Here is a 27,565-nt window from a genome sequence, read left to right on the forward strand (position 1 = left end):
GCAGATGTTGGCATATCAGACCAAATCCTGTTTCTTGCTTCAGTGGTTGCAGTCTGGAGTGTCACATCCACCTGAGCTAAAGGAATACCTAGTATTACCCAGCTGGCAACACCTGAACATGTTTTTCCAAGCTCACTCTTATGATGCAAACAAGTTTTATGTCTCTCACTTTAGAATGACGTACTGAAGTAGAGAGATACTGGAAGTCCTGATCTTATGAAAAAGGTTTCAGTTTTAGTTTTCTTCTAATCCTCAGTCCATTGTAAGAAAGGATAACATGCAATTTAATCTAATCTATAATTTTGTGGGTCTACTTAGTCTAAACTTCTTTTTATTTTGTTCTTGTGTTAATATTTTATTCGCAATTAAACTTCAAATTAGCACCAGAGTATCTGAGGGAATGCTGTCCTCCTTGCTGTCTCAGCAGCTGGTGACAGCATCGCCACTGTCCTGTGTCACTAATTTTGAGGCGGATGAAAATGGAAGTGCTGCGGTACATCGGATGTTGAAAATTGAAATTAGAGTATTTAAATATTTAAAGTATTTAAAGTACTTAAATAATCCCAATATGTTCAATGGCTTGTACAGGGTAGGCAGAAAGATAAGGAAATGAAGTACTTCTGGTAATTTATAAATATTTTCTACCTTAATGAATGATAGAGGATACTTTTGGTAATGCAACCAACAAGTCAGGATGGCAAGGTAAAAGAGTTTAGGCAGTATTTTTACCTCCTGACTCCCTTATAACGTTGTAAAAAAACATTAGTCATAGAGGGTTTTCTTTCTGTCCAGATTGTTATTTTTGTTTCCTCCCAATATACTTCAAAGTTGCTGCAGCTGCACATATGTCAATGACTGGAATATGAGTTTCTATTTTCTGGTCTTTTCAGTTGTTGAGTTTTCTTTCCTAAAGTTAGAAAGTTTATTTCCTTTACAGCAGTCTTTTGAGAGTGAGCCTGGTCTTAAAGAGTTTCCATTAACTATTCCTGCTGGTAGCTATTCCTTCTACTGTAAGGAATAGTAAAATATTATTAGCATATTAGATTAGTAGGAATGGTAGAGAATAACAGCTGTCTGATTCTAGGAGTCATTTAACAGGACTGGCACCTGCTTCATGATTTTATACACTTCATTTGTTTTTTACCTCTCTTAATCACCTTATCAGATCTTATTCTATGAAATTAATTTTTAGCTTTAAATTTGAATTTGATTTGTTTTCTCTTTATGTGTGTGCTCATGTGCGTGTACTGAAAATAGCTTTTAACGCTCTTTGCTTTCTTCCCAACTTGACTATATGAGTGCTGCAGATTTCTTGGGAGATTCTGTGCATTGTCAAATCCCAGCTGCTGCTGCTGAACTCCATCAATGACAGTCAGAATTATGAGGCACAGGACAGCCCCAGAGACACAGAGAACCTCAAATAAGAACTGGCCAGGTTTTAGTATTCTACCAGATTATGTTTCCATCTTTCCAGGGCTTTCCCCCCTCATTTTTTCATTTAGTAATGTCTGCTTGGTTCTGCTTCAGTATTTTCCCTAGCTGGATTTTGTGAGAATAACAGTAGAAGCACGGAGAAACAGAAGAAAGTCTCTCTCAACAGGGACCTGCCCATCTGCTTTTGCAGTTCCATCTGCCTTCAAATTCCTGACGATCTTCCTTCATTAGTCAACACATGGCAAAATTCCCTCACCTCTACCTGGTTCTTACTCTGGGATTAATCAAAATTCAAGCGAATGTCATTCCAAAAATTCTGTATACCAGATAACCGTGACAGAGACAGGAATGTTTTGTGCTGGCTTTGAAACTGACTTCATCTTTGATATTATCCAGCTGCTTCCCTTAGGATTGGTTGTCTGATGTGAACGGTGATACTCAACTGATAAGTCTGAACGCTTTACGTAGGAGTCCATCTGGAGTTCTAGAAGGCAAACAGCTTCATTCACAAATGCAGATAGCGTAAAATTAGACAGAAACAGGAATTACCTGCTATAGCTCTGCGCCCCTGATCCCTCTATCAATTACAGTTCAGCTGACTGTGTGGCAGTAGCTGATGCACCCTAAGGAAAATGGGTTGGTTATCTGTGCAGTTTTCCATCCTGGTGGCTGGGATGGGGAGGAGCAAAGACAGGAGACACTGGAGAAAACCCAGGGCAGGCTCTCTGCTTGTGAGTCTGAGTTCTGCTATTCAGGCATTGAATTTGGAAACCACTTGGCTACCTGTCCCATATCTTAGAGCACCTACCCATGACAAAAGGGAGAATAATCTCTCTGATATGTGAAGTGCTTTAAAGTCTTTTCTGAGGGAGAGTCAGAGCCTTTAGTGCCTTTTCTTGTAAATGGGGCTCTGATACTTAAACATGCAGCAGTGAGTCAGAAGAATCAATTTGCTGCTTCTATGAGGGTGTTAATTGAAAAAATCAAGGATGCAGGGGTGACTCTCTGCTTCCAAATAAACACTTTTTTTATGTTCCTTCAGTGCAAATACCTGACACTAAGCAGGGATGCATAAAAGGAAGTTATGATCCAGGCTTTTACCTGAAGAAGGTGTTTTGGGATGGAATTAATGGCAAATCAGAATACATTATTTATCAGATAATAACTGATAATTGTTCTTATTTATCATGCCTCTACCCATGCTCATTCTCTTTTCATTCCTTCAGTCAAGATGCCCCTGGGGATTCACCAGATGAACAAACAGTCCAAAGGTCATTCCAACAATTTTTACTCATAGTGACATACTGATTAACTCCTAATTGAAAAGAGTAAACTACAGGCACTTTCAGTAATGCAACTGACCCCTGTCCTCACAGAGTCCTTGTCTGTCTTATAGCCAGCCACAGAGAACAGTACTCCCTTTCTCTGATCACCACATCTCCAGAATGAATTAGGAAGAAAGTTCTGTTATCATTACACTTTCCCCATAGCAAGAGCATGCTGTTGATGCATAGATATAATATTGAAGCAATGCAAGAGTGATTTGGGCTCAATTCTTGGGTTGCCTTATAGCACAGCACTTCATCTATCAGTCAGAGATCCATCTCCTCATGCTGAGATGCTGTGAAGATAGTGGTCCCCCTTTTTGTTACCTTTGTATTTATCTTTCTTTTAAGGCATTGCAAAAAAGGAGAAGTCACCAGCAGAATAACTCGTAGTTGTAGGATTAGAAGAGAGAAAATGGGATCTAAGCAAAATGTCTTCAAAAAACTAAATAGAACGGTCTGGGACATAACCATGCAAGAAGCCCAAGGTCTCCAGACAGAGCTCCATAAATTTATGCTCCATTGTCTTGGATGAGTGGATGTTAATACCTCCCACAGATGAAGGCTGTTTGCCTGCTGCAAGATGCACCAGAAGCTTTTTTTTTTTTTGTGCCTCATCCTCTGCAGCAAATGAAATAGCAGACTGAAGGACCACATCCAGTGACCTAAATTTGCTTTTGTCTCCTCAGTCCGTTGCCTGCCTGAACCTGGTTGACCCATGAGAACCTTACAGTGGAGGCATTTTGAAGCTGTTTGAATCGGAAAGCATGGAATTGTATCCTCTTGCTGCTGGGTTCACTGTCAGCAGCTGGTGATGTGAATCCAGAGCATGATCTGGAGCTGTGCTTCAGGAAGTCTTGTAAGCTTCCTTAACTAGTCTGTTTGTGCTTTCCTTGGAAGGTATTACTTTATTGTCTGGTGTAATCAACATTTTTCAGTAACTGAAAAGCTGCAGTTTTTAAAAAATGATGTAACTCGCTGGAGGATCATGTAGAATATGGAAAATGAACATAGTAATTTGTTTAGGTGTAAACATTTTCTGGTATTGTCTGCTGAGCAGCTGCATATAACAGTATTTGGATATCTTGAGGTTTCAGGGAAAAATGCATTATTACTGGATAATGCCCTATAACATTGAATTGATTCGAGTTCAGGGGAATGTTCTTCTCTTTTTTGTCTCTCGAGAAGCTAATGTCATTTCTTTTTGAAATAACTGTGTGAGCTGAGCAAGAGGGATGTATTAATGCAGGCTGGAAATATAAGGAGCTCTCTCAAGTGTTGATGTGTTGCTGATGTATTTATTACCCTGCCTCACGTATGGTAGCTAGTCTATTCTGTCACAGAGAGAGCACAAATTCTACATTCTAGAAATTTCTAACCAGTTTTTTTCTGTTTACATGCTGTTCTGGCTATTCAGAGTGTTCTTTTAAGCTTCTCTTACTCTAATCTCCAAACCCGGATTGAAGTCCTCAGAGGCCCTCACCAAAATATTGTTGGGATTTTGAGCGAATCTGTGTCATTCTAATGCTAATCAATCTTGCCTCCTCCCAGTGAGTTAGCCCGAGACACATTTTCCTACATACTGGTGCTGTTCGATAACTATAAATTGAAAAAAATAAAGTGACTCTCTAGCGCAAAATGTTTGTTTTACATCTGTGGTCAAACTGTCCTTTGGTGTCTCTGCCGTGGGCAGGGCTACTTCACACTAGACCATGTCGCTCAGAGCTCCATCCAAACTGGCCCTGAACCTTTCCCAGGATGGGAGAGCCACAGCTTCTCTGGGCAAACCTATTCCAGTTCCTCACTATCCTCACTGTTCAGAATTTCTTCCTACTATCTAAACTTGTCCTCTTTCAGTCTGAAGCCACTCCCCCATTTCTCACACATGCTGAGTGAATGAAGACTTTTCTGGGACGGACATATTCATCCATTTATCACATGGGCTCTACTTTCTGCCATAAATACCTTTTGGTATGCCTCAAAAGGACAGTATTGTACCTCAGAGAGACCCGCATTTTCATTCAGTCTTTGTATCACAGAGCAAATCTACTGCCCAAGTAGGGTAAATCCTGTTGATTCAGTCACTGAATCTGTGCTGTACCATGGGTTGGCAATGCTTTTTGCAAAATCTAGTTCTCATAACAACGAGAGGCAAATTCCACTGAAGTTGGTGTAAAAGGATTAGACTTGATTCTACTGACTTCTGCTACTGAACTTGGCAGTCCCAGAATTACATGACTGGGACTTGCTTTATGCTGGTGTTACATCATGTTTGACTTTGCTGTAGGTATCTGAGTAGAATTGCTAAGAACAGGAACTGTCTTTTACGTATTTTATTATTGCAGTAAGTCAGAAGAAAATGTAAATTTACTGTATAATAAGCATTGCAGCAACAGAGAGTCTCCTGAGAAATCTTGTGTTGTATAGTCTTTTGTTAAATTGGGACCATTTTTGATGATGAGACATAGTTTGATGGAGACACTGATGAAAAACAAGAGGAAGAATGTGTTCTAATTTGTCAGCAGATACTGCCAAATAAAGCAAAGTTGAAACAAACTTCCTTTTAGCTCTGTTCTGCCAGATGGAATGAGGAAGGTTTTCTTTCTTTTAAACACTGTGTGCATTCAGGCCAAATCATGAAGATGAGAGGGCATCTCCAGTTATAAATGGGAAAAATTATCTCATGCTGACTTGTATGCAAGTGGATTTATGCTTTTTTGCTGGTGCAATCTACCAACAAAACTGTCAAAGTAGTGAAAGCTATATCTAGCTGAAGTTCCTGTCCCTTCTGCCATTCTCAAGGAAGACGACAAACGCTGCTGCTGCCTTCAGCTTTGTCATAAGGAATAATACCTCTATTTGCATTTTTTTTTGGTAGAATGGTCATGTTTGTCTGAAAAACCACTGATTTCTCATTGGGATCTGTAAAACAATGCAGTGTATATCCTGTTTGTAGAAACAGGTTTCCATGTTTGTCACAGAGTGACATGACGTTAATGCATGCAATACATTATGCCAAAAATCACCTTAAAACTAAACTGATTCTCTTTGGATGTGCTCAGTAATAACTAGTAGTACAACAAAGGAACAATTTACTTTCAAGTGTCAGACAGCTTTAAGTTTTATATGGAGGTGTAAAGTTTTTGTAGTTTTGGCATTGCTTGATATGAAATGCTTGCTTGTTATCTCAGGAAGTTGGTGCTTGTAGCAGAAGAGCATCAAAATTGCTGAAAGTCAGTGACAACACAGATTATGGTGTCTTTCAACACAAATCTCCAACAATTACTAACATGAGGGGAAAAGGACCAGTGAAAAGTGTACCTTCCTTTTGTTACCACAACAGTGATGAGAAATAATGAGAGAATACAAGAAACACTACCTATGTGCTTCTGCAGAAAATGTACGTCAGAAGATACAAGAGAATTATGGGGATGTATGTGTTGAATAACCAAATTTAGACATGTCTGCATTACAGTATTGAAGTTCCATTATTGCTTTCATAGCTCATGATGGTATTTCTCTGCTTTTCTCTACTTTTAGAAGTTATAAAAATTGCAATCCTTTTGGCCCATGCCCTGCATGCCAAAATTGCCTGCATTAGGGAAAATTTTTTTGTTTCCTGCAAAGATAAACTGGACTTGCTTAATAAAGAAAACAGGGAGGGCATGCATATCCTTCTGCCAAACTGTTTTCATTGGTCTCTGGATATCTGTTGGCTGTAAGGGAAATCAATGGCACATAGAGGCCAGTCAGACACCATTACTGGCAGGCATTTCTAGTCAGGACTCAATTCTGTATCTTCCAGAGTGAAAAAGGTTTCTACTGTACCTAAACTGGATGAAGACTGGGAATAATACCTGTCTGCATTGAGATCATGGAAGGAATATAGGTGCAGATATCATGCCTACCTGGTGTTGGGCTGAATCTTGGCCCTGTAAATATCAGCACTGCATTGACAGCACAGGCTTTTGTTGTGAGATGTACTTGTCTACATGCTTCCAATATAAGCTAAGTCTCTTCTGTGCTGTGGTCTTTTTTCCCACCTAGTCCTTGCATTCCTAAACTGCCTTTGGCTTTGACACCAGCAGCACAAGTTAATCATATTCCAAAGAGTTTTCCCTTCCCTGTGATGTTTCACTTCAGAGCAAGATTTGGAGACTCGTACGTGCACAGTTTCAGGGAAAGAACACCGAAAATCGTGACAGACTGGTAAGTCACCCAGCTAACCTCTCTCCCTCTACACAGCACCGGCTTTTACTTCAATCAAGTCTTCTTCAAAGCAATCTCAATTTTTCATCACAGACAATTCCAGTGCACTCCCAGTGGGTTTTATATAAATCTCATTGTTCTTTTTCATTTTTTTTTTTTTCCTTTCACACCTTCCACACCCAAGTAGTCGTGTTGCCATTTCTTTAAATCTTTTATCCTCAGGTTGGTAACAATGGCAATATGGATTACCTGTCACCACCTCCAAATACTACGCAAAGTCTTCACCTGTTCTCACCCTGCAGTGTTTCCAGCCACGGTAGTGATGAAAGAAATTTGAAAGGAACAGGAAAGCAGTCCTGAACCAGGATCAGTGCATTCCTCTTTTTTTACATCTTATTGCTTTCTAGATGTTTCTTTTGACCAGTCATCAGTCATTGCAGACGTAGCTCTGAAGTGATTCCTGAAATATCTATTCCTGTACTAGAAGTTAACAATAGTGTATATATTATATGAAGAGAAAGGCACTTTGGACATTACGTTAAACAAGTGCTTTGCTCTAAATCTAGTTTTCCTTTCTTTTTCTTTCTTTCTTTTTTTTTTTTTCCTCAGCAGGACCCCACTAGTTAAATTTCTGTGTGTGTAATCAGATGCATGCAGTCTCTGTCAGAAGGGTTCCATGGAGTGGCAAAGGAGAGAAAAGCAGGACACACTCCCACCCCCAAAACAAAAAAACTGCCACCTCAAAGTTTCCTTTCAATCTCCAAATCTTACTTTGCTGAGCAGTTTTTTTAAAGAACACTGACCTTTGAAAGCCCAACGAGCTCGCACAGGCAGATCATTGCCTGGTTAATGAAACAGCATCTCAAGCCTCATATATAATTTTCAGTAAGTAAAAGATGTGTAAGGAGCTCTGTGCAGCCCATCCTGTGCTTTTCAGGGGCTCAGCTCATGATGTGGAAGGGTGTTGGTGCCTCTGTGTTACTGTCCACCTTTGCATAGAGGGGTGGTGGGGTGGCTGGTGCTGTAGGACACTGTAGTAATTCGAGTTACCTTAGGTTTCTGTCAGGAGGTGCTACAAGCCCAGGTTTTCATTTAAACACAACCCGGCATTCAGCTTTTATGGAGTGTGAGTTAAAAGTGTGGAAGAATAGCTTTCTTTTTTTTTTTTTTTTTCCCTTCTTTATGAACAGCTAGGGCTCTTCCTAGAGCTTTGATTTTTCTCATTTCCTTATGTAGGGTTATTTACATTTTAAGGGCTTGTACCCTTAGACGTGGACAACCATTGTAATTTAGCGACAAGCTGTGGATCTTTCTCCATTCTTTGATTAACCTGGTCCTTTGATCAGAATAATTTTTGGGAAACTGCAAGCTTTTGGGTCAGACTGGAGTTTTAATATGTTAGCATGAGTTGATTAGCTTGAATAAAAGAGTCCTATCAGGATTGATGAAGTCTTTGGCTACAGTACATTCATTGTACATCATGACAGTTCGTACATCATGGCATTTATTCCTGTCCATCAGCATTATGCTTTACAGAGAACATGCAAATGAAGAAGTTTACCTGTCACTACCAGATAGAAAGGTGATGGAAATTAAGGCTGAATGAGTCAGATTTCAGTAGATATTTTCAGCAGACGGCATGTTCAACAATCAGCTCTGAGCTATGTAGTGAGAAATCTGATGAGTTGTTTGGTTTTTTTTGAATGCTGAAGGAACAGCCATTCCTTCTTACCTTCTGGATTTACACCATAAATTAACTTGACTCTAGGGAGTTCACTTAGCCCTGAGTTTAGAAGAGGTCTGTCTCAGTGGATTGGCAGAGCACAGAAACGTCCCAAAGAGCCAGAACCAACTTACCTGTTAAGACCTTTCAAAGTTTTGTATTTCTTAGAAATATCAGACTTTTTTTTCCACAAATTTCTTTGTTGGGAAGTGTTTATATGGGTTCCTCCAATGTGCTTGTCAGAGTGGTCCTTCAGGCCACATAGGTTGTGCTGTGTTGTTTTGTGTGAAATACTGCCTTACCCTGCTAGCACTTCAATGTAAAACAACTTAGGTTTCTTCTAGATCTGATAAAAAAATGAGCAGAAGAGCAGGTTAGATTCTGGCTTTGTTTCAAACCTGAAAGTCACACCCGATGTTACCACAATTACTCATCCTGTCACTCCGCCTTTAGAATGAGGACAACCAAGTAAAACCCCAAGAGGGATGCTTGTTCCATCCTTGGTGTAGGAGGCTGAGATGGGATTGACCAGGCTTGTTTGGTCTAGAGGAGAGAAGACAGAAAAAGGATACATAGAATGTGATAGTTTCTAAATAGGGAGAGAGAAAGAAAGTTGTTTGCTCAGCAAAAATCAATGACAGGAAGAAAATGGGTTTAAATTGCAATAGGTTAAATTTGGATAAAATATTGAGAAAGCTTTTTTAAAGGTACTGGAAAACACTGTTTGCATGTGTCATGAACTCTTTCATGCTGGAGGCCTCAGGCAAGAGGTTTGAGACACATCAGTGGAGAGCAGCAGAGACACTGAGGAGCCTTCCTTATTGTAGGAGGCTGGGATAAATGACTCCCTTTCAGTCTTGTGGCTCTGTGACTAACAGACACCCCCGTAGTATGAGAGCAGTGAGCCTGGAGCGGGCTTCCTTTGCTGAAATGGGACGAAAGGTGCTGGGCCTTGAGTTTTGTTTCTTCTTGTCTGCCTCAAGGTGCTGATGGTATATATTTCCTGCATTACTGAGGATGGACAGGAAGGGACTGATAGAAGGCAGTAAAACAAGTCTTTTGACCTTATTACATATTGCACTACATGCCCATCACATTTTAGTGCTGTTATGTAAATGTGATGCCCCTAGGCTCTGTTTTAAAAACATTGTTTAGAAAAAAATTTAGATGCTGAATATTTTTGATTTGCACAATCCCAGACGCCAACAATTAGATAAGTGTGATGTCTTGCTTAAAAATGATAAACCATGGAAGATAACTGCAGGCACTTCTGGAAACTCTTGAATTGCTGTGTCACATGCTGGCCTCATATTGGAGGCTTGCCAGGTTTTGCAGATTATTTTTGGTGATTAGCCATAGGAGATCAGTAATTGCCTTGGGGAGAGAGTGAACTGGCTGCACTCTCCAGTCCTGTTTTCTGTGCTTACCTGATGCTACTCAGTCTTGTGCAGATCCAGGCTCACCACAAAATCCTCCCGTTGGATATGGGTCATGGGAGAAGGATTTTCAGGCAGGGTCAAGTCTTGAGTGTCTTCCTCTGCTTCTCTGTGCCATCAGTCTGAGGCAGGTGTAATTTCCTGGTGCAATTGCAGCTCACCCCATCTCTACATCCATCAGCATCTGCTGATAATGTTTTTGTTTTGGAACTGGGCAGAAAAGATTGTTTGTGCTTTTGGTCCCATGGGATGACCTCAAAAGAATCATTACTCGATTTCAAGATGTTAAGTGTCAGGACTGGATGTGATTTTTTTTTAGGTTGCTGGCAACTAACATCTATTTGTGGTTCTGGCATTTAAAACCCCCCATATTAGCAATTTTTTTGTTCTTTCCTTGTATCTCTGCTGTTTGCTTATTACTGACTAGGGAAGCTCAGTAACTTCTTGAAGTGTACTGCCTTGATTAGTTAAAGATTTAGTTGTTTTAAAGGTAACACTTTTTTACAACGTTCTTTTTCTTCAGTAATGCATCCATGTAATACAAATAAAAGTATTGACTGGTTGAGTTTTTAAGGCTAAGACAACAGAATTAAGTTGGTTCCCTAATTGAACTGTGCACCTCATACAGTAGCTCATTAGCAGGCAAAGCCATTTCTCCTGTGCTTTCCAACAGAAATAAGAGTCAGGAAATCTATTTACACTCATAATCTGAGCACCAAGTTTACCACTGCTATAAGCAGGGCTTAGTATCCTCAGTGGAGCAATGTTTGCCAGATGTTAATCCAGTGGAGAACATCCTCTGTACTATGTTCCCAGCACCACACATCTTGTGGATCTGCTTGCCTTTTTCCTTGTCCCTCACTCTAAATAAGAGATGATTTAAATCTGTGCAGAAGATTGAGTCTTTGCTCTGGGCACAGAGAGTGATTGTGCAATTTGTAGGAAAAGTCTTTCCCAGGCTTGAACAGCTTGGGAGCTGCCTGCTGGAAAGACTAACCTTCCTTACTGGGTGTTCCAACATTTGGATAAGCATGGAGGGCTGAACTTGTAAGACCACAAGGTGGATGAAAACTCTTTCTTTTTCATACACAAATTTATTTGAAGTTGAGTTTTGGTTTAGATTATATTTTTACCGAGGTCATCAGGTTTTTCTGAGTGGTTTGTGGAAGGTCAGCAAAGTGAGGTATTGCTGGTTTTCTGTTTGTGAAATGATTAGAGACAAAGTATATGTTGCTGTATTAAATAAACAAAATAATGAAAAGAAATAAAATTAAAACTTCAGCTCTACAGATCATTTTGCCACTGGGTCTTTTAAATTAATTACCTCTGCAAGAATTTTATCAACAATACTTTCTGCATTGCGTTTCTTTCAGTACCTGAAGGGATGTTCTACATGAAGAGCAGAAGCAGAGTTGTTGCTTTCCAGTTGTTGCAGGAAATAGTCACTATTTAGGAATTTTCAAGGGCTGTAATACTTTTTTTTTAAATGGGGGGGCAGTTGTTTCCTGAAAGAAAGTATAATTTGGGATTTTTTTAGTTAGCTTTAGTTATGGTACCCAGATGTGAGACAACAAACGAAAGGCCTCTGCACTACGTTACTTATCACTTTGATATCTCACTAACTATGAATCAAACTTTTGTGTCTCATCCACAGCAGGTATTTTCGCTCTCTTAATAGTAAGTGAAGACAGAGAAGCACCTGAAGAGATCCATCTATTGGTCCTCAGGTTTCAAGGATGAAATTTTTCTAAGATGAAGCTGTTCCTAAGATGCAATTTGTTTTTGGAGACGTTTCTTTTCAGTGACTATAGACAGAACTCAGGTTGCTGAATAACAGTAACTGCCTTCATTTGTAAGGATAGTATCAGTTGGATAAACCCAACTACATGAAAGTTCTCCCTTCTGGGAAAGTTAAGAATAAACAAAAGCATTTCATTCACTTTTCATGAAAACAGTGAGCTCTGAGCAAAATCCAAGTGTAAGCATTTGCTTGTAAAGGTGTTTGCTCTGGAGTTATTAAAATGTGAGAGAGGGCTTGGGAAATCTGAGTCATAAAGAGGACAGAAAATGATCACGTAGATCTTCTTAAAATGAAACATTGAAATGACACATGGGGAGGGACACAATTCTACATTTTGGATTTTATATGTGCAAGTGGTGGAAAATTATTTCTACTTTAAAGGCAAAACTTCCTGGCTTTCTTTCAGAGTGGCTTTAACAGAACCCTTTCAGCTGGCCTTATGGCTGAGACACTTGTGACCCTGGAATCAAAGTGCAGTGGTGTGCATCTTGTTTTAAGGCATAAAACCAGGTATATCTTGTAAATTGAAGAGTATGCAGGGAAACAGTGAGGTGACGCAGGATTCACCTGGGTGAAAATGAAAAGATCTGTGTGTTGTAGGTCTCAGTGCTTTGTTTACATTTCTTTCTTGGTCTATGTCCTCAGAAAAGCACGATGGCTTTAGAGAGTGCTATACATCACCTTGCCAGCCTCTCTTAATGAAGGAACTTTTTTTGTAAGCTCATATGGGTCAGTTTTGATGCTATGAGTCACCAAGCAGGGCACTGAGTGGTTCAGGCATCATGCTGGAGGCTAAATGAGAGAGAATCCCCAGAGGAGTGGTTCGTGTGTAGGAAACTTTCCTCACATGTCAGGATAATGGAGAAAACCATCACTACTCTGTGATCTGCAATAATTGCAACAATCCAGGCTAGCAGTTCTTCCCATCTTTCGTCCTCTTTTGAGACTCTTCCTTGCTCAGCAAAGACACTGTGCCCATGGCACATGAAAATAAAAGTGTCATCAGACTGCTCTGTGGTCATTGTTTATATGGCAAACCCATCAGAATCTGCATTCATGGTAAATGTGAACCACAGACAGTCAAAGAAACAAAAGAAAAAGAAATACTAGCACCTGGGCAGTCTGATGCTCAGCCTTAGTGGATGGAACTGAGGGATGTTGGTCGTCCTGTTTCACATAATTGTCACAAACAGACTTCATAATTTCCTCCCCAACCATGTCCTCTGAAGGCAGTGTGGGTGAGTGACGCATTGAAGGGTGAAAAGCCTACCTCTTTCCACCTATTTCTCCTTTTTTTCTTATTTGGGAAATGAGTAGTGGTTTTGTCAGCTGCCTGCCTTGTGTTCATCACTGTCAGGGCTGGCAGTGTAACAGATAACTAAATGGATTCAAGGCCACCCAGGGAATGGCATCTGACAGGAGTTCATTCATCACTCCCATTTTGGAGGGCTCTAAGGAAGCACTGGAATCAAAGATGTAATCAAGGCTCACAGAGCTACATGGGTGTTTGGGAGGAGTGCTCTGCATTGCAAACAAACCTAGATGTCAAATCTGTTTTGTAAATGAAGTGCTTTTCTGGAGAAAGTGTGACTATAACTGTCACCACAAGTGTATTCCCTGTAATAAACTTCTACTCTGAGCCTAGGGCCACAACCTGATCTTTTCCCAGCTTCCACATAAAAAATTGCAGTTGAGAGCAGAAGATAAAAAGGTGCATTTTAAAATGTGTTTCATCCATAATGGTTTGTTTAATCAGCCTCTCTATCTTTAGTTCTGGTGTGGGCATTCGGGTTTCATTCATCTCATGGAATTGTCCCAGAAACTGTGACGCCGGTGAGGTCCAGGTACATGTTGCACTTTCCTACGGGCTGTGTGGATTTCATGACAATAAGAGAGTCTGCCCTTAAGAAAAAATTATCCTCTTAATATCAGAGAATCACAGGTAGGGTTGGAAGGGACTTCTGGAGATCATGTAGTCCCACCTCCCTTCCAAGACAGGGTCACCTAAAGCAGGTTAAACAGGAACATGTCCAGGTGTTTTTTGAATGTCTCCGGAGAGGGAGACTGCACCACCTCCCAGGGCAGACTTGTTCCAGTGCTCTGCCATTCTTAATGTAAAGAAGTTCTTCCTCATGCTGAGGTGGAAACTGTGTTTTAGTTTGTGACCATTACGCCTTTTCCTGTAGCTGGGCACCACTGAAAGGAGTCTGGAATCTTGACACCCACCTTTGAGATATTGCATTCAGATGTATTGATGAGATTCCCCTCTCAGTCTTCTCTTCTGCAGACTCAGGTCCAGCTCCTTCAGTCTCTCCTCATAAGAGATACTGACTGAAAATCTCCTAATCATCTTTATGACCCTCTGTTGGCTGCTCTCCGGTAGCTCATTGTCTTTCTTGATCTGTGAAGACTGGAACTGAACACAATTCTTGAGCAGCACAAAGACCATTGGTATCACGAGGTCTGAACAGGCTAAACTAATGTGGTCTCAAAGATATTATGCATATCACAGCTATCTGCAAGTTTTCTTTCATGTGCCTTTTAGGAATGGCACCTCTAAGGGAATGGTGAAAGGGCACTCTGGTTTCAGGGCATGTTGCTGACCAGATGTCCTCCAGCACCCAACCTCTTTCTTAGAGGTAAAATCACTCACAGCTTTACTAACTCTGACATCACAAAAGCTTCAATAGTTAGCTGGTGAGAAGGTAAGATTTACCATGTAGATTAGGAACTGTGATCAACTGAAGAACCACTTGAAAAATTCAGGATCATTTGGGCTCCACTCTAAAAGTAGAGGGTATTTTGTAATTTAGTACCATTTTCTGGTTACAGATGCATTTATTACAGGCAGGATAACTTCTTCAGGAACTTTCTGTGGCACAGTGGAAGTCTGCCAAAGAGCATCACTGCAAACTCATGGCTTAAAGTGAGGAAAAATGAATGTCAAAGAAATTTTGTAACAAATGAGGGTCTGAGAGGAAAAAAATGTGTATGAAAAAAAGAAAGAAGACAGCAACATTTGGTCTTGCAGTGAATAACCTGGGAGCTTCTGTGATCACTTTGTTTAAAGGAAGAGTTCTGTCTGTACCAGCTGTTATAGAGTGATGGAGCTATAGACAAGGACAGTGAAGCCATTAAGGCAAACCATACAATCATATTGAACTGCTATAGCAGATATCCTATTCAATCCTGTGCCTCCTGATCAGAGGCACAGGAGAAAGAATGCTAATTTGCATTTATGATGCAATAAAAATCTTGTAATGTGGAGGTGCAAGATTTTATCTGCAATATGTACTCTACGTTCCGTTCGTCACGTCTTTTTGATTGAATTAATTTGCCACAGAACTACAAAGAAATATGTGTATTTGATTTTATTCAACACAGAATCACAGAATGGTTTAGGTTAGAAGGCAACTTAAACACCATGTAGTTCCAACCTCCCCTGCTGTGGGCAGGGACATCTTTCACTGGACAAGGTTGCTCAGATCTCCATCCAACCTGGCCTGGAACACTTCCAGGGATGGAACACCTCTAGTTTCTCTGGGCAACCCATGCCACTGCCTTACAACCTTCAAAATGAAGAGTTTCTTCCTAATATCTTATCTAAACCTATTCTTTCTCATGCTTGGCTCTTGAGATGTGCACAAACTATGTCAAGGCATGCAAATCAAGTCACAATGAAGACAGTAGGCATGAATGTCAGAGTCTGACTGTTTAACTTGCAGAGAGATATCTGGGTTTTCATGACTTGCCCTATAGAATTTAAACCAATAGAAAGGTGTTTTACAACACAAGGTGTTGTGAATTGGAGAGGGACTGCTCTGAGATTACATAGAAAAGGGATTAAAACAGAATATTTCTTCTTCTTGCAGAAAAAATAGAGCTAGATACAGAAGCAAAACCCAGAAGCAGCAAGATGTCGGTTTTCACCAGCTTGTTACGGATCTGCCTTTGATGTTCCTGGTATGTGGACTAGGAGAGGGAAAAGATAAGAGTTTGCTGGGGTTCAGCTGTGAAAAAATAATTATGAAAGGGCAGCCTTAAAACATAAGTAACTAGAAGAAATTCCTTTTGAGGAATTCCTATTTTACAAATGATATACACAATAATAACAAATGGTAACAGCTGAAGTAGATGTTATTAGATGGGGAATAGATTTGTCCACCCTTCCTGGCATCTTGGAATCATCAAAAAAATTCCTCTATTTGAAGCTGAAGAAACAACTTTAAATCATAAATCGTTGCAAATATTGGATTTCTGCTATAACTAATTCATTTTTTTCTGATAAAGTGGATAAAATTTGCCTCTTTTCAGAAGTATGTCTGATAAAAGCAGGCTTAGCTGAAGGAGGAAGCTCTCGTTGATGGTAATTGCCTTTGTGGCCACCAGAAGAAATCTCCCCTCTTTCACCTCAGTGGTGGTGTGCTTTTGCTTCCTATAGGCACTGTTGTGCAGCAAGAGAACAGTAATTTCCGCTAGCGTGATTAAAGCCAGCTGAGAAAAGGATCAGGGAGGTTGATGCTAAACCCAGCGGTGCCCTGGTATCACATCTTTCTAGGATGCCACTGTCAAGGTAAGCACTGAACTATGATACGTTTTACTGTGGTCAGTGATATGCCAGTACGTGGAGTAAGTGAGAGGGAAACTTGTTTGTTCTTGGAGAGGAGCCATCTCAGCTGGTGTTGGAGTAGCCATCCTTCTGCTTTCACTCAGTGTCACTGCTGGGAAAGACATCAGGGACTTTCCCCCCTTGCCCCGAAGTCATCAATAAGGAATTCCTACATTTGAAAAGTAGGCTAAAGAAAAAGGGGATAAATCAAGCATAAATGAGATGTGGGTTCACCTCTACTCTAAGATCCACATTGGCATCTGGTTCTTCATCAGAGAGGAGATTCCTGGTGATATATGGGTGGAATCTCCATTAAAAAAAAGAAAAAATAAAAATCTGTTGCTTTGCCATGCTGCCCTGGTGCCCACTGCCTCTGAAAGGACAATTTTTCACTTCAGCAGGTGTCCCTGGGGAGAGGGGCCATACTTTGTTTTTTCTCATGCTTTGAGCTTCATGACTGGCTTAGCTGCACTTTTGATTAAAAATATAATATTTATGTAGGTAAAAAAGGTCTCAGCACTGATGAGGCATATGAAAAGGAAAGTATCAGGTGTTTTTTTCATACTTTTCAAACCAAGCTGGTCCTTTGAGCTGTCAGGAAGCCTGGTAATAATTATAATCATTAGCCTAAGTAATAATTAAAAAGTACTTCACTGTGTTGTAATTGTCTAGTAATTTCACCTTTGTTAATTCTAAGAGCAAACTCTCCACTGGCATTAGTGATCCTGAATATAAAAAGGATTTATAAAAATCCGCCTTCTTAATCTTGTGCAGTCTGAAGTGTTTAATGTTTGATGAGGTTTGTTTTCTGAAGCTTGATATCTGTGCCTCGGGGAGTTCAAACACTGGTGTTGTCACTTAAAAATAGGGAATTAGAGAATCAGATCAAAATGCAGTCAGTAAGCTTTTGCAACTCTTTTCTTCACCTTGTGCTGACATATTTAAATCCCCATAAAGTAGCCAGGAAGTCCCTTGCCTTCTCTGCTGAAGAAAGGATTGGTTTTTTGACTTGTTTTGTAATTTAATTTTTTAAAGTTTTTAATTTAACGTGCATGAAAAGTCCCAAAGTGGAAGCCCAAGGAAGATGAGGCTTATTTTGACCACAAACTAGGCAAAGAAAATTGACCTCTGTCTGGGTGAATGCTGTTTCAACCTAGTTTTGTTTTGGTTTTCCACATGTTTAGTTATTTTATAATAGCAAAGAGGAAGTCCTACACACATGTCTCTGACCTCCACTCCCAGGAGACAAAGTTTTCAGTGAAAGTTTAATTACAATAAAGACGACTAATGAATTTTAAACTTCTCTGACATTGGGGACCTGAACTATTCCTCAAAAAAGGTTCTGGGAATGGGTCTCTAGGAGGTAGTGTAAGATGGGGATTAATACTCTGCTGAAGGGTTTTGTAAGACCCCAGGCTTGTCCCATGAGCCCATTGAAGGTTGTTTACACCAAAAAGGTACAAGGCTCTCCAAAATCCAGCCAATGGATTTATTAAAAGGGCCTTGTGTTCTTTTATACTTTGAGGCCACACACAGTAAAAATGCGACGTTTACAGGAGATCAAAATAACACTTTTATACTGGTAAACTTTGGAGAATAAGGGAACTTGGCAAAAGTTTAAAGCAAATATATTCAATCAACATAAAGCATTTCACAAAGCTTAGAAAATTTCAACCCATCCAGGTTTTAGTTACCCAGATATTGAGAAAAGGGAATTAGGAAAAGAAGGAGAAAGAAAGAAAAAGAGAATGAGTGAGAAAGAGAGAATTATAGCTACCAGCATAGTGACTGACAGCTGCACTAGAGCTCCCAAGGAGGCAGGGAATGGGGGCAGAGCACCACTTCATCTTGGCAGAACCTGATCTGCTCTCTCTTCCCCATAGAGAGTTGTTTTGAGCCACTGAATTTCTTTCAGTCTCTCACAGGATTCTTTTTTTTTTTTTTTTTGGCAGCCCTCTAAGAAAAACATGATTAGCAAAGTCTCAGCCAGCAAACTGACCTGTGGTGAATCACGGTCCTCTTTAAGCACTGTTAAAACATCATTACAGATGCAATCCTTTCAGAAAGCTTTTTTTAAAGCTTGGGTCAGAATTTCCTTTGCTCCCTTCCTTCTGTGTAATAATCTGAAGAAATCTGGCACGAAGACTACTCATGTCATGTTGATGACTGGTCTGCTTTTGTGCCAGGAGAGTGGAGAATGGACTCCTTCCTTTTGCCTACTCAGGTCTCCCCTTCAGTAATTGCACTTACACTCTTGATGACTCTTCTGCAGCCCTCCCACCTGAGGCTACAGATTTCTGCACAGTGTTTCTCCTTATGGCTCAGGCCGATTGCTGCTCTTGGCCGACAGGGCTGTTTAGTATGTGAATGCTTGGGGTTGCCTAGAGGGCATTGCATTTTGGATCAGAAAAAGTCCCAGAGGGTGCCTAATTAAACTTTAAGCTGTACGAAGCCAACTATTTCCTTTTAGATAGGAAAGAAAGTTTATGTTAGGAACAGGTTTTTGGTTGCAACAAACAGATTGGTGTAAGCCATCACATTGGTAACAAGACTAAGAACTCTTGATATATAAATATATATACAATAGTCTGAGAGAAGAAGTCTCTTTTTCTGCTTACATAAATTTTTTCAGAGTTGCAACAGCTTCAACATGTCCAGATTGATGCTATAGTGGCTCTGACTCAGGGGTTTTATGGAGCAAATACTGTCAGGTTAAACGTCTGATAGCCCTTTTCTGCAAATGTTATAATCTTTGAGGGTGCAGACCTATATCTGCTCTGTTCTGAGCATTTATATTTATATTAAATCTGTTGGTACATTTATACCCTGCGCAGATTTGTTTGTTCCTCTTCCTCAAAGTTGGCTCTTCTGATCTTCAGGTGACTGCAATAATGTTTGGGTGGCAAGGTGTGAAGATTGCAAAGAAGTACGTAAAACTTCTTGAGTAAACTTTATAAAAGTAAGAAAAATTACATTGTCTGCATAAACACAAGAAAAAAACTAGATTTGGCTGGTATTAAGATGTATGCTGAGAGACAAGATACCTGTTGCCACAGTATTTTGCCATGCCTTGGGGAAGAAAAACAGGAAAGCGTTACAATTTAAGTGAAAACCATAAGCCCAAAGCTAGTAAGGTTTAGCATATAGACTTCAAAAGTGGCAGTTTTGAGTATGACTTTGACATCAGAGGGGACAAAATATTCCTAAAACTAATTGTGGAGGTTTTTGTCCCCCACCCCTTACGTTGTTTAACTACATTGATTCTAAATGGTCAAAATGATTCTGAGACTAAAGGCATTTGGATTATTTTGTTAATTATTGGCTTGGACCAACTCAAGGGTATGCGTGTATGAGGGGAAGGAAATTTCATGAAGGTGAGGTGATGCCCTGTTCCCCACTCCAGCCCCTTGGAGTCTCCCTGGGCACCCTTGGAGCAGCTGTCAGTCAAAGGAAACCGGGGAGCACTGCCCATGCCACACTCCAGAGCCCCTGGCCCAGCCCCAGATGGGTGGGCACACCTGGAAGCCTCACCTGGGGGCGGGGGGTGTGGTCACAGGGAACCAAGACAACAAATAAAAGCAGGACCATGTGCTCTCTATGCTTGAATCCTGCCACCTGGACTTGTGGAACTTGCATAGGACTCCAGGGATAGCTATAATTTTCTCTTATTCTCTCTCTTCCTTTACTGCTGCTGCTTCTCCTAATCTCCTTTCTTAATATTTTGGGTAACTAAAAGCTGTATGGGTTGGTTTTTGCCAAGTGGCATGGTTTAGCGTGTGCTGAGTCAGTGCTTTGTGGAATGCTTTATTTGGGTTGAATGTTGCCCTTTCAACTTTTAGCAAGCTCCCTTATTTTCTAAAGTTTGCCAGTAAAAGTGTGTTATTTTTGATCTCCTTAGAAAATGTGTGTGATGTCTTCTCCTTTGTGCTCTCTCTTAAGGTTTTAAAAGGACTGAAGGCTCTTTTAATAAATTTGGTGGGCAAATTTCTGTAACCTTGTGTATTTTTGACGTAAAACCCCTTCATCGAATTCACAGCTTAGAGCCTGGGGTCTTACAAAGTTTAATGTTGTTTAGCAAGAGAAACCATTATCTTAAACTGCAAGATTAACACCTCAGTATCAGATTTTTTTTTATATTGGGTATAGCTATTTGCCTTTGCTCAAGTTGACCTAATTTTGCTGCTGCTGATGGAGGAACAGTGCTGAATGAAAAGTAGCTCCCCTCAGCTCAGGTTTCTGGGTCTTTGTTCTGAGTGTGGTAATTAATGGTCTTCTTGCAGAAAGACCACAGAAGTTATAAGTTGAGGGATGTGGAAAGAGTCCTCTTGCTTGCTCACTCTAGAAAAAATTTTGGATTTTTTTTTTTCTGAATATTTAATGAGGAAGGAAGCCATATCTCTGTATGAGTTTTCTAAAAGTGCTGCTCTCATCTTTCTATCCTTGAGGGCCTTTGTACATTTGCCTTGTTAGTTTTCTCTTCTTAGAAAAAGAAATGAGAACAAATTAGCAAACTGGTCTTCAAGAAATTAAAGCACCTCTAAATGTCCAAGAAGCAAACCAATGCTTTTAAAGAGAAAACAATGTAGACGCAATAAAGTTCTAAAGAAATTCTCTATGTATTGAATATTCTTCGATATCAGAAAGCGGACACATTTCTGAAATTATTGGAAACGTTTTTGTGAAATTTTATGGGTAGTAAAACAATGCTTTGTTGGGGAAAATTGAATTGGTTTAGTGTAATACTTACATATCAACCCTGGTGAAGTGTGGATTTCAACCCAAACACCTCCTTGAAGCATTCTGAACACAATGCAATTTATTTTAAAAACAAAACAGGGCTTTTCTAAAATAGGTTACTAAATTTGTTTTTCAGTAATAAAATTCATCTTATTCATCAAGCACTTGTGCATTGGATGATTTTGGTTTTCCTTTATGTTTTGTCCAAAATAGGATTCTTAGAAAACTTATTTGTCATTTGCGGGAAAGAGACTTATACTGAATAATAATAATGGCCAGTCTTCGCGAGCGAAGATCCGGGGAAGGTCTTTCCACCTTCCAGCCTGCGCATTGGATTTTTTAGGTGAGACACAGTGTGCGCGGAACTGAGCCCACCCTTTAATCCTAAGGTTCATCTGCCGGGGCCAAGCGAGCTTGGACGGTGGCAGCGAGGTCCTTAGGACGTAGGTGGGTTGCCTTTAAGGGCTAACGAGCCCCACCTGCCCGGGAGTGGCCCTGACCGGGAATCGAACCCGGGTCTCCGCGGTGACAGCGCGGCGCCTTTACCACTGGACCACCAGGGGCTCCATTGTACTGAATAGACCTCTTAAAACAAACATTAACATTGTTGCTCAGAATTTACTAAAACAGTAGATAATACAAAATTCTAACACAATCCAGGTCTCCTGCACTGTTTGTTCTGGCTGTTCAGTCTTGCCCTCTGATGTGTGAGGTGATCTAGAAGAGCGAAAGGGAAACTCCAGGAGTGCCCTTAATTTGCCTGAGCATTTTGCTTAACAAAATATATAACCACAAGCATTCAGCAGAAGATTGCACCATCTCTCTCACCATCTGTGTCGAATTGCAGATTACCTATTAAGAGTGCAAGTGGTGGTGACTACAGGTGGGAATGCAAGTTCCCATTTTTACTAGAGTTGCAGGACATTTCCCATTATGAGATTATTTTCTGTTCCACTTGAGAGTTTTCCAGTTCATTTTCCATGCTGTGTGACTGCCTCCAGCTCTTGATTTTTATTTTATTTTTTATTATTGTTTCCATTTGTTTAGAGGAGCTTTCAGTGTTTTGGAGCTTTTTTTCCTTGTTGTTTTTTTCCCTCTAAAGAAATAATCCTTGCTACCTTTTTCTCTTTAGTGCCCTGGTCTCTCCTCATTCCCCCAGCCCTTCAGGGCAGATCTGATACATCTTTTTGCAGGGCTCTAGGCTGGTATATGTGTGAGTGAGGCTCTTTTTTCGATTGGATGATTTTTGGGTTTATTTTTTTATTTTTCCTTTTTTTTAAACCTTAAATCTTGCTTGCTTGGGCTATGCAAGTGAGCCCATGTGGAGCTCACCGTGGATTTACAACTCAATCCTGAGAAGATCTGGGTGCCTTGGGGTTGGCAGTGGATGGCAGGCTCTGACTGTGTCACCCCCTGTAGTGTACAGGAGTGCCAGAGCTGCGGGGTCAACTTCCTTGTGCAGACACCCTTAGTGTTTGTTGCCTGCCCTGTGGGTGCTGGGAAGAAGGGGACCAACCATCTGTTCAGATGCAAAGGGCAAGGTAGCAGTGGTACAGGAGTATCTAAAGAATTGCCAGGTTCAGGGCATTTTTTTTTTGTTTTGTTTTAAAATCACTTTCTGCCATAGCACACTCTGCCCTCCGCAGGTGTTTTTTCATCGAATAAAAACAAAGGAAGAGTTAATTTTTAGGCCTTTGTGAAAGTAATTTTTCAGGTGATAGGCACGTTAAAATCAAAATGGGTTCATCATGATGCATCACAACCGTTGCCTCCCTAAAATAAAAAGTATTAATTTGACAAAATCAGTGGTTACTGGTTACTACCTTGCTTGCTAATTTAACTACAGGAAAGTCATGGATGTATGGATTAGTGAGAGGGTTTTCAGAATATTTGTTATGATGTCTTTGTCAGTCAGGGAAATTTATTATGGAGTTGTTGAAAGAGGAGAAGGCATGAATAAGGTCACCCAAGAGTATGAAACAGTCTCTCATACCTATCAATCACAGATCTAGGCACATTTAAACTGCTCAAATAGTTCATTCTCCTGCTCAGGATTTATCTGATCCTTAATGCAGAAGCACTTGAAATACCAAATTTTATACAGAGAGCTCCAACCTGTACTGGATTATTCTTTGCCGTAGCTGCCGTACAGCTGTTTCCAAGAGATTGCCCTGCAGATGGTCTGGGCTGTGTGTGAGAGCCCAGGAAGTGGTTGGTCTGTGCTTCCCTCAAAGGAAGTGTGAGTATTTTGCTGTTATTTAGTAAAAAATGGAGGAAGAGAGGTTTGGGTGCATGGGGAAAAGAGCAGCAAACGTAGAAGGCAAACAAATGCTGCTTTTTTATCTGGCCCCAAAACCCAAATGAGAGGAGTCAGGGAATTATGGTGTCAGAGATGACTTTTTGCAGTTCTCCCTCACAGCTGACCTGACCTTGTCCAGCTTCTCATGCTACCATTTATGAGGCTGCTGCTGTTGAGTGACAGTTTTATTGATGCTGATGGGGGTGTCACCTTGGGTTTACGCACAGTAGGCACAGGCAGCACCTGCAGTGGCAACAACAATCTCTCTGGGTATACAAGGGTGTTGAAGTCCCCTTAGGAGCTTCTGCAGTACCAGGCTAATTGAATTGCTGCTTCCCTAGTGGTTGCACTTTTGTGCTGCAGTGATTCTGACCCTCAGTGAGACTGATCTGCAGTGTTCTGCTTCCGATGGCTTTCCTCATTTCTACTCCTCCCCTGAGCGTAGCTGTTGGTTACCATGGTGTGGGAAATGGGCTTGGGTGAAGATGGGATGTGCCATCCTTGCATAGGTCACATGCTGGAGACCAAACCATATTTCTCCATTCGAACCTTCTATCCTCTGTTTCTGTCATTTCTTTCTGCTCTTAAAGGCATCCTGTTTCTGCTTCAGGAATGTGGCAGAGGTGTCTAAATAATGTGATGCCATCGTAAGCTATGGATTGTCACGCAGGAGGGTTTTGAACTGTGATGGCCCTTATGTCAGGGCAGAGTGTGGCAGCACTCCCTTCTGAAGCGGCTGCTGCTTCAAGCAGAAGACAAAGTGTAATGCCTTTGTTTGTAACTACACATAGCCATGTCTGGCTGCACAGTTACCAGTACTTTAACCATTTAGTGGGAGACAAGAAAGTAAGAGGGAGAGTAAATGAAATAACAGCTGGCTTTTAATGTATTGGGATTTTTAAGCTGTCATTGTGCTGTTAGTATTCTTTTCTCTAGGTAGATGATTTCGCAGGGATTTTGTTTCTGTCTGTTCCCACTGGTCCCAATAGTTGTAGTCCCTGTTTCCAAGGTGAGGAAGGTCAGCAGCGCTGCCAAGTGATGTGGTAATAAATGAGAGATGAGAAGATAAACTGCCCAGTCCTGCCCACTCACCTCCATCCTTTAGATGGAGATTGACTCTAGGACATGCAAGGGCTGCCAAGTAGTTAACCTCCTGAAAAAAAGAGTACAGCAGCAACAAATGAACTGTCCTTTGGTGAATCTTAATGATTCCTTAATTACACCCCTGTAGGGTATGCACAGCTTAATAGCCAGCAGTGTCCACAAGGATAGCAATTCAAACTCAAGTATTGCAAAGTTTTAGGGGAAAATGGGTACTGTAGTTTTTGCAAAGTGGTAAGGGAGAAAAAAACTGAAGAGGACTGGAGAACTGGGATTTAAAATGTCTGATGTTATTCTATTCCCTTTCCTTTCTGCCAATATTGAAATAGAGATGTGCAGTGTAAAATGATCTCCTCGTTGAACAGATTCTTACAGACTGTCTATTTGCATGGGAACGTTGTACATGTCACTCCAGCAGAGTGGTACTAGAAAACTCTCTTTTTGAACAATCATACTCAAGCCTAAGTACATATGCATGAGGAGGGAAATACTATTATATTTATTAAATTCTCTGATTTTTGCTGCTATGCTAGTATCTATTCCCCCTTCAGGCAAGACTGAATGTAGCTCACCTGTCATGTATTTTGAGTATGAGAAAATTGAATGATTTCTCTTTGTTTTTAAGCCCTTCAAACTATGTTATTTGAAAGTGTTTCAGACCAAAAATTATTTAAAAAAAAGTGTTAGCTATAACATAAATCTGTCAGCATTTTACCTTGAAGTCAGTGGGCTGCACCAACCTGACATACTGCCTGTATGGCAGTACATACAACCTGACAGGTACTGACATACTGCCTGCTGACAGCTGGCTGAGTGGCTTCTCATCAAGGAACCTCCTATTTTCTTGTCTCTCTGGGATCTGCATCTTAGGCCCAATATTCAGGGTGATCTGAGTCTGTAATTAGCTGATGTATAGAGCATCTCTTCTGTTCTGATCTTTATATGAAAGTGATTTATCCTGGAAACAGAGGACTTGAAGAACAGCGAAGCAGATTTTCTGCTTGGAGAGTCAGCAGGCTGTTTATTTAGGTCCTGTGCCTTGGGACCTGTGTGCTCTTCAGTTTCTCTTGCTTGAGGTGCTGCAGTCCTGGCTAGCTCTTTATTTGGTCTTTTCCACTCTGCCTTCATTGACATGAGACAAAGCAGTCCAGCTGCCTTGGGGCCTGAGGGTTTTTCACTGTCTTCCCTCACTCATTTTTTCCTAATTCTCCCTCAGGTTCTGAGGGTGACCAGTGAAAAATTAACTTCTTGCTGAAAAGAAATTGAAAAGCGGAGGGTGAAGAGATGGGCTATTTTTGGAACAAAAGTTGTCTTTGGGAACTCTTCCATGCCAGAAATATTTTTTACTCTAAAGTATTTGCACTTCAGTGTGTTTTGAAATTAAATGCTTCCAAGCATTTGAATGATGTCAGAATGTAAAGTTTTAAACAAAGAATATATTTTCAGCCAAAATGATTTGCCAAATTTGGTGTTAATCAGCGGTCTTAGTTGCCTTAAGCGTGTACTTTTCTGGGGCAAAGTATGTGAGGTTGAAAAATTGCCCAGCAATGTGCCCTAGTGCCTCCTGTACAGCCTTCTTCAAGGGTACAGCCCAAGCCAGCAGAGTTTTGACCTCCAAAGGCAGAAAAGCCAGGAAAATACATGAATATTTCTAGAAACTCTGTTGGAAAATATAAGCTTATTAGAGGTGAGTAGAAGACTTCAACATAAGCAACATGTATGATGCAGCAGTCAAATTAAACTGGAACAGCTCTTAGTAAATTATAAGTCTAAAACTGAAGGCTGCAGTAAACCCTTTGATTTTAATCTGAATGTTGGCAGTCATCAGTGGATGAAAGATTTCAGCTCATCTGAAGTTTTTTTTTTTGCAGGGGTGGGAGGGGAATGAGAGACAAGGAAGGAGAGGCTCCTATCAGAATAACATAAAACATTGGCCTTTGATAGGCTGTTCAGAACAGTTGTCATGTTAAAATGAATGTAATATCAGTATTTTAATCAAGGCATGTAAGCCTTGGAACAGTGCAAGCACAGTTTTTCCCTTTTGACTTGTTATTCATACAGGTCTGCACTGTCATTCTGCAATGCTTACCACAGAAATACTGATTTCCCCTGTAGTACTGTCTTGGGTCCTTTTGCATGCTAATGCAATATTCTATTTCTAACTTGAAGGTAATAGATTAGTGAATACATGAGGCCATCATTCCTCTGCTAATATGATTCCAGCCATGCAGAAAACTCGAGATTTGTCATAAACAGGCTAGCTTCTGAGCGTTCTTCATTTAAAATTCAATTTAAATAATTTCTAATTTAAATGTCTACTTTGTTTTCTGCCTTTCAGCTTTGATGCATTTTTTTTTTCTTTTTTTTGGTAGAACTTGGTGTTAACTGTTATTGGGTGGGGATGGACATTAGTGTTATTTGCCTTTGTCAACTAATTGTTTCTACCCTTGTCATTCTCTCTTTGAATAGGAGGTGTACTGTAGTTAAGTATGAAGTGTTTGTTTGATAAACCTTTCAAATAGAGTTTCAGTGCCTTCTCTGGACAGGGAATGTAGACTTCTGCGTTTAGTTTTCGCTCCTCTTTCAGGCATGGCTGCACAGACTGTGGTGCAGTCCAAACACATGACAAAAAACCCCCCCCTCACTATACCCCAATTATACTGTAATTCCCTTTGTTTCAGCACACAGAGTGATGGGTAACATTGTGAAACTTGTGTACAGTCTGCTGGGCTCAATGAGAACATAACAGAGTGCTAGGGGTTGTTTTATTCCTGCTTTCCAAGTGAAAGAAGGGGCCATTGAAATGCCTTTTAGGAGATCAAGCAGGTTGATTTAATGATGTAATCAAACCAGGCCTGCACAGCTCTGCTATAGTGTGGGCATAAGATGCT

This window comes from Myiozetetes cayanensis, unplaced genomic scaffold, assembly GCF_022539395.1.
Source record: "Myiozetetes cayanensis isolate MyiCay16 unplaced genomic scaffold, myiCay2020 scf24, whole genome shotgun sequence".
Lineage (NCBI taxonomy): Eukaryota > Metazoa > Chordata > Aves > Passeriformes > Tyrannidae > Myiozetetes > Myiozetetes cayanensis.